At 36.8% G+C, this 12,273-nt stretch overlaps 1 protein-coding gene across 1 annotated transcript in view; it reads right to left on the reverse strand.

The window, feature by feature from the left end:
• Positions 1-12,273, reverse strand: part of HHLA2 (HHLA2 member of B7 family) — a 184,299-nt gene that overhangs the window by 77,286 nt on the left and 94,740 nt on the right. The gene's annotated exons all lie outside the window — the stretch shown is intronic.

A 12,273-nucleotide genomic window follows, 5' to 3' on the forward strand; every position in this document is an offset into this window, starting at 1 on the left:
GCAAGGTACATTTGGGGAACTCTTCCCCTCCTCTTCCCCATCTCTTCCTTGACTTCCTTCTTCTCTACTCAGAGTCATCCATAGTGAGCCTTCTGCTGCCCACTGGAAACTGGGTTGAAAGCCCCAGGGCTCTCAGCTCAGCTGTTAGGCTTTGAGATGTGTTACCATTTCAAGACCACTTTTGGTTCTCCTCTGCAAAGTGCCTCCACGATGTCTTCAAGTGACTGGGAGAAGAAATGGCATATGGAATATTGTTAACGCTGATTATATCTATGCACACGTACCTGCACTAAGGCTCAGGGGAGAATTTAATATTGGGATTGAACATTTATTAAATTGGCAAATGTTCTGAGGAAATAAAAAGTATAACTGTCTTGTAACTTGAGGATGTGAGAGTAGCTACCGGTTGCATCCTCAGATCAAATAGGGCTGAAATTAGTAATCCAACTGGAGTCTTTCAACTGTCTAAATACTGCGGAAGAAAGTGAATTTAAACTTTAAAGCTGAGAGGTGGACAGACGTGGCTAAAATGTAGATCTTAAGTTAGTCTGACAGGGAGATTAGGAATTACGGTCCTCATGTATTAGGCATTTACTGAATCAGTTCAATCAATATTTATTTCCAGCAAAAAAGTCTAATATTTCAGCTGTTAAAAAACTTCAGGCGTTAAACTCACATATTCATTTTCCAAGATTCTAAGTGTGGTGCCTGTCATCATTTGTGCATGTCATGCCTTCCTGGTCCATTGTTGTTGTGAAAGGAAATAAAGTAATTTAGGCCTAGGCATTAAAGTAGAATTGGAAGATCAAGAGAGGACTGCACTCATACCTGCTAAATGTTAAGCCACAGAAGGTACCAACTGACCTTAAGTCAGAATCCACTAGCCTTCAACATCCCTCAGCTGGGAGTACCCTAATTAACTACCAATTCAGAACAGCTCTGCAATGTAGGATTTCTGTCCAGCCAATAAATTGCCCCCCAAAACAACTTTTTGAAGAAATCTCCTATTAAAAACCTGAGCTTACCTTAAAGGACACTATTTAGTGTTGCCCTAATTCAGTGTACCTGAATTGCAATTCTTTTTTTCGCAAATAAACTCTACTTTCTTTGGCATCTGTGTTGATTTTTTTTCCTAGTTAATATAACTACAGAATTGCCATATCAGTGCAGGGGCTTCCTGAGGCCTTCTAGATGCTCTCTGTGACCTGTTCTTAGTTCTCCGTTTTCTTGGTATTGCTTCATGTCCCAGGTCTACAATAGCATCAACCACTCTCAGTTTTGCAGTGAGTTAGCTTTTAAATTGCTTCAAAGTGCTTTTACAACTCTCTTAATGATCATTCTGGGAAACAGCCAGGGTAAGTGATCCTCCTGCCTCATTTAGGATGAGGAAACAGGTGCTAAGAGTGAACAAATGATACACCTAATGAATAAGTGTCAAAGTTGGGCATTACATTAAACACCTGCCATACCCCTCTCACATCCCTCAGCTCACCATTTTGTCCTGGACATTGTTGAGGCAACAGGCTTTACACAGGTGCCTTTACCAGCACTTCATCCCAGCTGTACTATGCATCTGTCTTGCTTGTTATCCCAGGGATTCTCTGCTTTCTAGTGAGACTCCTAAAACAGAGAAAATACAAACCCTCCAGTGTTAATTTTAGCCTGTGGAGGTCAGGCTGCTCCCCTGTTTTTCTCTGGCTGACAATCCTGAAGGGTCTTCTATGTGGTTCCTTAAAGCATCCCCACCAAGACTAAGCTCCAGTTACCCATAGGCATAGCTAACTGAACAGCACACTCTTGTATTAGCTCTCCCTCCTTCCTGTTTTACTCTTCTCAAGTGCCCCTCCCCTGTTGCCTGGATTCACTTCCCAAAAAAAATTACCTGCTTTTCTCTTGCAAATTTAAGTTCATTATAGATGGTGGATATTACACCTTTGTGAGATTCATAGTTAGAAAATGTTTTCTCCTATTCTGCAGGTTGTTTACTCTGTTGATAATCTCTTTTGCTGTACAGAAGCTCTTAAGTTTAATTAGATCCTGCTTGTCAATTTTTGCTTTTGTTGCAATTGTTTCTGGTGTGTTTGTCATGAAACCTTGCCCACTCCTATGGCAGGATGGCATTGCATGGTTGTCTTCCAAGGTTTTTATAGTTTTGGGTTTTACATTTAAGTCTTTAATCCATCTTGAGTTGATTTTTGTATATAGTGTAAGGAAGGGGCCCAGCTTCAAGCTTCTGCATATGACTAGCCAGTTATCCTAGCACAATTTATTGAATGGGGAGTGTTTTCCCCATTGCTTCTTTTTGTCAGCTTTTTGAAGATCATAGATGTGTGGCCTTATTTCTGGGCTTTCTATTCTGTTCCACCTGTCTATGTTTTTGTACCAGTACCATGTTGTTTTGGTTACTGTAGCCTTGTAGTATAGTTTGAAGTCAGGTAATGTGATGCCTCCAGCTTTGTTCTTTACGCATAGGATTGCCTTGGGTATACAGGCTCTTTTGTGGTTCCATATGAATTTTAAAATAGTTTTTTCTAGTTCTCTGAAGAATGTCACTGGTAGTTTGATAGAAGTAGCACTGAATCTGTAAATTGTTTTGGGAAGTACGACCATTTTAATGATATTGATTCTTTCTATCCATGAGCATGAGATGTTTTTCCGTTTGTGTCTTTGATGTCTTTGAGCAGTGTTTTGTAAGTCTCATCGTAGAGATCTTTCACTTCCCTGATTGGCTGTATTCTGGGATATTTTATTCTTTTTGTGGCAATTGCGAATGGGATTGCCTTCCTGATTTGGCTCTCAGCTTGGCTGTTGTTGGTGTATAGGAATGCTAATGACTTTTGTACATTGATTTTGTATCTTGAAACTTTGCTGAAGTTGTTTATCAGCTGAAGGAGGTTTTGGACTGAGACAATGGGGCTTTCTAGATACAGAATAATGTCATCTGCAAACAGATAGTTTGACTTCCTCTTCTCCTATTTGGATGCCCTTTGTTTCTCTCTCTTGCCTAATTGCTCTGGCTAGGACTTCCAATACTATGTTGAATAGGAGCGGTGAGAGAGGGCATACTTGTCTGGTGCCAGTTTTTAAGAGGAATGCTTCCAGCCTTTGCCCATGCAGTATAATGTGGCTGTGGGTTTGTCATAAATGGCTCTTATTATTTTGAGATATTTTCCTTCAACACCTAGTTTATTGTGAGTTTTTAACATGAAGGGATGTGGGATGTTTAATTTTACGGAAAGCCTTTTATACATCTGTTGAGATAATCATGTGTTTTTTTTTCTTTAGTTCTGTTTATGTGATAAGTCACATTAACTGATTTTTGTATGTTGAGCCAACCTTGCATCCTGGGGATGAAACCTCCTTGATCATGGTGGATTAACTTTTTGATGTGCTGCTGGATTTGGTTTGTAAGTACTTTGTGGAGGATTTTTGCATCAATGTTCATCAAGGATATTCGCCTGAAGTTTCCTTTTTGTTGTTGTTGTGTCTCTGCCTGGTTTTAGTATCAGGATAATGCTGGCCTAACAGAATGAGTTGGGGAGGAGTCCTCAAAGAGCCACAAACAGAACTACCATTTGACCCAGCAATCCCATTACTGGATACATACAGAGGAATATAACTCATTCTACCATAAAGACACAGGCACACAAATATACATTGCAGTACTATTCATAATAGCAAAGACTTGGAATCAACCCAAATGCCTATCAATGACAGCTTAGATAAAGAAAACGTGGTACATATACATCATGGAATACTATGCAGCTATTGAAAAGGAACGAGATAATGTCTTTTATAGGAACATGGATGGAGTTGGAGGCTATTATCCTTAGCAAATTAACTTAGGAACAGAAAACCAAATACCACATGTTCTCACTTACAAGTGAGAGCTAAATGATGAGAACTCATGAACACAAAGAAGGGAACAACAGACACTGGGGTCTACTTGAGAGTGGAGGGTGGAGGAGGGAGAGGAACAGAAAAAACAACTATGGGGTGCTAGGCTTAATACCTGGGTGATGAGATAATCTGTACAACAAACCCCCATGACACGAGTTTACCAATAAAACAATCCTGCACATGTACTCCTGAATCTAAAATAAAAGTTAAAAATGAAGGAAACAATTTGAAAGCGTTATATTAAAGGACATTTTCTCTGAATTAAAAAAAAGTACTTGCATGAAAGACTTATTTCAGGCTCTGCTTGGGAAAACTCAGTTAAAACAGGCTGCATACACATTCTTTTGATTTTTCTGGTTCCTTCTTCTCATTACTCTGTTAATCACCAGACCTAAAATTCAATACTCATTTTTTTTTTCATTTCCAATCACAGACAAAGGCTATAAGATTTAATATTTGAAAACCAAGTTTAATCATCTCTTTATGCTCTGTTTCACTTGCATACATTAGGTGTTTAATAACAAGAATTGTGATGATCTTTAAGGTAGCAATTGTTTAAGCAGAAGGATGCATGTGTACATATAAAGAAAAACACGTAAGTTGCTATTCAACAGATGGTTTGAGAGAGCTGGAAATAACTATCTTAACTCAATGACATTTCTAGGGTCAGTCTATAAAGCTTTCTGCCTGGCTTCTTTTCATACTATGTTTTCTAATAAGATATAAGATTTTATTCTCATGGCTTATTTTAGATATATTGATGGCTTATTTCAAACAGCCTCACTGAGGAAGAAAAAACAGAATGATGTCTTTATAGCTTTGAGTTCTAAAATAGCAATAATACCAGTGTTTGTCAGGTGTAATTATATATGCATATATGTATTAAGGGAGGTTTGTCCTTCAACAATTTTATAAGAATGAAACATGGCCATTTATATTTATTTCTGGTACAATAAGGATATTGAGTAAAAAATAAATGAAGACTCTTAGATGAAGTACTAGGAGCTACCAGCATACGAGCACGAGATCAAGAAAAACCAACTGCTGAATATCAAACAATTCTTGATTTGGAAAGGACAGATCTAGACCTAAATAGTAGTCCAAAGGGAGCAATTCTATTCAGTGTATGCAGACTATCAGATCAGTTGGCAACACTGCTTCTAATACAAGAGCCAACAAGTATCACTTTATAATATTTGACAGATACCAGGAATCAGCAGCCTGGGTAAACATTGCTGTGCTTGCTTGTCACTAAAGATTGAAAGGCAATGTGTTAAGTTATAAATATGAAGAAAGGAAACTAAGACCCAGTTTCTGGATCTTAGATTTAGTAACTAAAATATTTAACACTGTGGAGCAACTGATTGAGTTTATTCCATGACTTGCCTGAAGAACACATTAACATAAATTAGTCAAGTAATCCATTTCCCTGAAAGCGTAGAAATACCTATGTCAGTTACTATTCTATAATCTGAACACCAGAATTATCCACAAGATTAATAACTTGATAAAATTATTAAATAACATTTTAATTATAGTTTGTTGGAACAGATTACTTCAGTTGAAAAAATTATAAAGTGAAAGCTGTTTACATAATTGCTTTTAATCCTTTAGGAAAATATGTTTTTATTTAAATAAGCATATATATAAATATATATATATAATTATGTATAAATACATTTTTAAAATATTTTTAAAAATATATTTAAATATATTTATGTTTGTTTCTATAATCCCATCCCTTGACTAAATATATTTAATCATACACACACACGCACACACACATTTCATTTTTAAAAATTCCTCTTGAAGCTCTGTGCAATTTACTCTGGTCAGAAAGTGAAAACCTTGGTTTCTATAAGCCCATCCCCTGACTTCACATTTTACTAGAATGTAAGTTCTCATAGGTATATTATCATGGCTTTTCCTAGTATCCAACTGTATGAAAATTTGATAGATGTTTACATAGCCATCTCGGTAAAGTTAATGTTATGAAAGTGCTCTAATCAATTTGCTTGACATTCTATATGCTGACTTGGCAATAATCACTAGCAGTATACATATTCAGAAAAGAGCCAAGAGTGCTGGGCATGGTGGCTCACGCCTGTAATCCCAGCACTTTGGAAGGCCAAAGAGGGTGGATCATGAGGTCAGGAGTTTGAGATCAGCCTGGCCAGCATGGTGAAACGCCATTTCTACTAAAAATACAAAAAGTAGCTGGGCATGGTGGCGTGCACCTGTAGTCCCAGCTACTTGGGAGGCTGAGGCAGGATAATCACTTGAACCTAGGAGGCGAAGGTTGCAGTGAGCCAAGATCGTGCCACTGCACTCCAGCTTGGGTGACAGAGCGAGACTCCATCTCAAAAAAATAAAAATAAAAAATAAAAAATAAAAATAAATAAATAAATAAATAAAAGGAAAAGAAAAAGAAAAAGAAAAGAGTCAGGAGTTCATAACAAAGAGAACAACAATGACTGAAAATAGTAGGTGCTATAAATGGCCGTGGCTGGTGGTCACATTTTAGTGGTGGAGACAACCAACAGGATTCAACAAGATCCAACAGGACCAACAGCAGAAACATTCTTTCAATCCCATGATAAGGCTAAGGTATCAACTAGTGGCAGGCAGGGTGGACTTTATTGGACATGCATTATGAGGTCTTCATTTTGTAGGAAATTACATACTTGCTCTGGAAACAGGGCAATTATGTGAAATGTTAATGAATACTTTCAAACAAAGGAAATGTCAAAATAGCAAAGTGGGATTGAATTTTATGAGGAGGTTAATTTCTAAAGTCAGCATATGAAACAAAACATTCACAAAGTCAAAATTATCCCTGAAAATGCCTTATGAAAATCCCTTACCACATAAGGAACAGAAAGAAGCTTCTTGAGTCTGACAGGAGATTTTTATTTTATTTTTAAAGCATAGAAACAATTACTATTTCTTTAGTTCTGATTACTACTTTTTCAATTGCAGACCCAATGTAGGTGGCTTACATTTAGGGGAAATTTGGTGCCAATGACATCTTAAAAAAGGCAATGTGTTCCTAATGACTACAAAATGGTTGCGCTCCAAATTATGTAGTATGACTTTTGGAAAGTCACAGAACACCATGTGGCATCAATTACCTTTAAGATTGCTGAGGTCTTTTCACTTACAGATGAAAGCAACAGCACTGAGGTCACTTCTTATGCAAAGCTCTGGGTCTGTGAGACAGGGTCATTTCTCTGTGGAAGAAGGCAGTCCAGAAGTAATCAACCACAAGAAAGAAAATCAGAAAACCCCATAGAATGTTACATTTTGACCCATCACTACTAAGACTCTATGTCAAACTCTTGAGTCTGAATTCATAGTTTGGATTACTGATAGCCTCACAATTAGATGCTCTGACACAGGACCAAGTCAAAAGTTTGGGCCAGTTTGATCATAAACTTTAGCAACAGACAGGCCTGCATTTGAACCTCAGAATAACTTCACAAAAATACTTCTTATTTTGAAATAATTGTAGATTTATGTTCAGTTTTAAGAACTAATATAAAGAGATACCGTGTGTGCTTTACTCAGTTTCCCTGGAAGATAACGTCTTGCAAAACGATAGTACGATATTATAACTAGTGTATTAGTTTGCTAGCGCTGCCATGACGAAGTACCACAAGCCGGGTGGCTTACACAACGGAAACTGATTTCCTCACAATTCTGGAGGATGTAAGTACAAGACCAACATGTCAGCAGGGTTGTTTCCTCTGAGGCATCTCTCCTTGGCTTGTAAATGGCTGTCTTCTCCGTGTGTCTTCGCAAGGTCTTCCTTTTCTATGTGTCTGTGTCCTCATCACCCCTTCTGACAAGGAAACCAGAAATATTGGATTAGGGCCCATCCTAATGACTTCAAGATAACTTAATTGCCTCTTTAAAGACCCTATCTCCAAATATAGTCACTTTCTGAGGTGCTGAGAATTAGGGCTTCAATGGACAGATTTTGAGGGGACACAATTTGGCCCATAAAAACCAGGATGTTGATATTGATGCAGTCAGGAAACAGACTATTTCTACCACCACAAAGATCTCTCATATTGACCTTTCATTGCCACAGCCCACTTAAACCCTAGCAATCACTAAACTACTCTCCATTTTTATAATTTTATCATTTCAAAAATGTCTCATAAATGGTATTATACAGTATATAATTTTTGAGGCTGGCTTTTTAAACTCAGCATAATTCTCTGGAGGTTCATCCAGATGGTTGTGCAGTTCATTCCTTTTTATTGCTGAGTAGTATTCCATGGTATGGTTGTACCACAGTTTAACCATTCATCCATTGAAGAATATCAGAATTGTCTTCAGTTTTTGGCTATTACAAACAAAGCTGCCATAAATATCCATGTGCAGAATTTTCAGTAAACACGAGTTTTCATTTCTATGGGAGAAATACCCAGGAGTGCAATTGCTGGAATGTTTAGTTTTTTTAAGAAACTGCCGAACTGTTTCCCAGAAGGTCTATGTTATTTATATTTCCACTAGCAATATAAGTGGTCCAAGTTTTCTCAATCCTTATCAGCATTTGGTGTTCTCACTATTTTTTATTCTAGTCATTCTCATAGGTGTAAAGTAATATTTCATTGTAATTTTAAATTGCACTTTGATGTCTACTAATGTTGAACATCTTTTCAACATTGTATACACTCTTCCTAACAACTATCATTTACCAATTGTATATATTCTTGGGTGAAATGTCTCTTCATATCCTTCACCCATTTTCAAATTGGATTCTCTTTTGACTATTGAATTTTGAGAGTATTTGATATATTCCAGATACCAGTCCTTTGTCAAATAGATGGTTTGCAAATAATTTATCTCAGTTTGTAGCTTATTTTTTCATCCTCTTAACAGACACTTTTGCAGTGTGAAAGTTTTCATTTATGAGACTTTATATCTTATTTTTACATGGTGTTTTAGCTGTTTTTTTTCTGACACAGCTTCAGCAGGGGAAAAGGGGAGTGCCATTTCATTACTCCAGAGTGGAGGTGGAAGTCCAGGTATTCCACACAGTCTTCACTGACACCCTGGGGAGGGCAGGGTCCTTGATACTGCCTAAGAGGATGAAAGTCCACATTCCTAACTCACACTCCTTATACCACCTTATAGCCTCCAGAAAGTGAAACCCTAAGTTCTCCACCAGTTTTTCTGTGATATTTGGCTGAAGTAAAGAAGTTGTTACCTAAAAGTTTTCTGCCTTGCTAGGTTTCCCCCTTTCCTGATTGTTTTAGTACAGAAAGAAAGATTTTGTTTGGATATTTTTGGTCTATGCCCACTGGCATTTCCAGTTTGCTAGCCATTTCAGTTCCAACTCTGAGATATATGAGGCTAAAAGAAAGCCTTGGGAATACCCCATCTGTTGATCTTGTATCTTAGGGTTCCTAGCTTGTGGGCCTTTTCTCTATGTTTTAGGGTCGTGTGTGTGTGTGTTTTAATATAATGTCCAGGTTTTTTATTGTACTAAGTGGAAGGAGAATGGACAAGTACTTCAACTCAATCTTCCTGGAAGTCTTTCATTGTTATTTTACTGATTGTGGTGAGTTACTTAATCTCTTTATATCACAGGTTTTTAGTCTGCGAGGGGGGAAAACATCTACCTCACAGGGTGGTCAGAAGAATCTATATAAAGTATTTGACTTATACTGAAATATTGAATTGCTCCTCTTTGAAATGAAACTATGCTACCGTTCTTCTGATCTTTCAAATATGTATCACAAAAGACTTCTGAATTTTCTAGTTCCAAGGAGACTTAATATCTGCCAGACCCTCATAACTTCTCAACACTATTGGAACTACCCCTGACTTTCCCACTTGGGATTGGTGATCTTGCTATGTATAGGAAAATGTGATTTCCCTAGCAAAGCCCTAGCACATAGTAGACACTCAAATGCCTAATCATTTGCAAGTTCCTCCTATACTATTATGATTTTACAATGAGTCTTTAGGCCAATCCTCAGCAACAGGGCTATTTCCTCAGTAACAAAATGGGAATGACATCTGACATCTATTTCATAGGAACAAAGTGGCTACACATATAAACACTCTCTTCTGAATAATATCTTCACCTTTTACCAAAAAAAAGCACATAGCTACAATAACATCCTGCTATTTCACGTGTCTTGCCCTATCCTTATTCCCAGTTTCCCAGTGTTTCACAGCAGGATTATAGTGAAGCCAGTAGGACAGAGGTAGAGACAGTTGCCAGTAGTCAAGGACTACCTTGTAAAGGAGTTACAGCCACCACAAGGGAAAACTCAGGACTTCATTCTAGTAATCACAGATCAGGCTTTCCTTTACTATAAAACAGCACTATAGGTACATTGCTAGTGTAATGTATAGATAGAGCCTTGTTTCTCCTATGTCAAATTATTGAATGAGAGCTCTGCATAGCAAGTCTAAACTGAACATTTTAAAAATGTATCATTTATTGGGTGAAGAATACTAAACATTAATTAATTTTATACCTCTATAACAATGGAGTATACAATGATATGTTCTTTAAGTTATTGATAGTTATTAGTTACTAATGATTCTTAACTAGTTTAGGTTTAGTGCTAGAGAAAATTGCAAGGTATGAAAATCATAATCTCAAGGTTAATAGGTTCAGCTTCTGCATTCTGTCAAGTCAAGGTAATTTTAAGGTGAAGATTCTCTCAGGTGTTTTGAGGAACCTCAGATATAGTAATCAGATTGCCATACCAATAGTCTATTTAAAATTTTTTATTTACCATAAACACAATAAATTATTCCATCTAACTTTCACATACCCATTTTTTTTTATTTTTCTGGAAGAAGCAAATTTTCCAGAATCTCCTTCCCTACTTTGGAAGGGAATTGAAAGATAAGATTCCTTAAGACCAGTCTATCTTATGTGACTATCAGGTGTCTTCCTCTGTGGAAATATATTTTGTTTGTGCATGTTGTAGAAGGAACTCTTATGCTCAAAAATATAGGCTTGTAATCTTCAGATAGTCAAATACACATTCATCTGTTCTTTTCTCCTAGTTCTCTGTAGAAGCCAAGTTTGTCCAGATTTTGGATTACATTTCTCTGGTTACCAAGGGATGTGAAGAATGTCTCAAGTCACATGGAAACTATTTACTTTTTTATGTAACTTATTTAAAAGGTCTCCTTGAAGACAGGGATCATATTTATTCTCCTTGTCACCCCAGCACCTAGCTCATTGCCTAGAAACTAGTAAGCATTAGTTGAATGAAATTAATGTGAAAAGATTTTTTTAAAAAAACACACAATCAAAAGGAGTTCACTCAAACATTTATCTAAAGTGTTGCAACATATTGAGTGTTCAAGTTGAGTGTTCTGCAGGGAATAAGACACTCAAGATTGAGGCCACAGTTTAGCAGACAATGGTGTGGCAACCGGGTTTAGTGAGAAGAAGAGGGGAACAGTTGGGAATAGGGTCTTTCAAGGGTCACTGAAAATGTATGTGTCTACTTTCCAATGGATTTAATGCTGCTTTAACTTGAGAACATTCAAAACAGAGCCTGAAAATTTGGACTCCAGTGGGGATGGAAAGGAACAGATAAGCCATCAAAAGAAAGAAACATGGAGGTTCTAGAAATTGAGTACGAGTAAACCAGAAAGAGATGGAAATTTTGTTGATATCAAGATAGTATTAGATAATATAGAAAACATCAAGTTTACTTTGGGAAAAAAATCCTTTGGTGACAAACAGGTTCTTCATCTGTCTTGGACTATATGAACTTCTTTTTCTTTTCTTCTTAACAGGGGGCTTTTCTCACAGAAATATTTTTGGATAAGTTAGATTTTTACTGAAAGTTGGTTTTATTTAAAGTACTCAGTTGCCAGAATATGCAATCTTATTTCCCAGTAAGAAACATTTGGGGAAAAATTGGGACTCCATCAAAAATACAACAGATAAAGAATTATCAGCATTTATATTTCCACGAGTATAGTAGATTAGATATCCTAAGAAAAACCCCACCCAATGAATCTAAGAGAATGAATAGAAATATAAAAAAATCTTTTAGAAAGTGTCAACAGGCTGATAAAAAATTAAAGAATATGAAAAATTCCTCAAATTATTTAAAACTAGGAGTGCTGGGTGATACTCAGGTACCACCAAATCAGCCTGTTGACCTGTCAGTTTCTGCTGAACTCTGGAGATTTTTGAGCTGCTTCTTTGTGAGCTAATATGAAGAACTAAATCCTGTGGTGTATCTAGTTGGGGAACATAGGGGGAGATCCTGCATGAAATTTTGACTTTTTCAGGATATAAGGAAAAAAAAGTTGCCAAAAAGATAAAATCAAGGAAACTTTCCTTCTCAAACTTTGTTGTAGGTAAAGGGAAAAGAA

The sequence above is a fragment of the Macaca fascicularis genome, chromosome 2 (assembly GCF_037993035.2).
Source record: "Macaca fascicularis isolate 582-1 chromosome 2, T2T-MFA8v1.1".
Taxonomy (NCBI): Eukaryota; Metazoa; Chordata; class Mammalia; order Primates; family Cercopithecidae; genus Macaca; species Macaca fascicularis.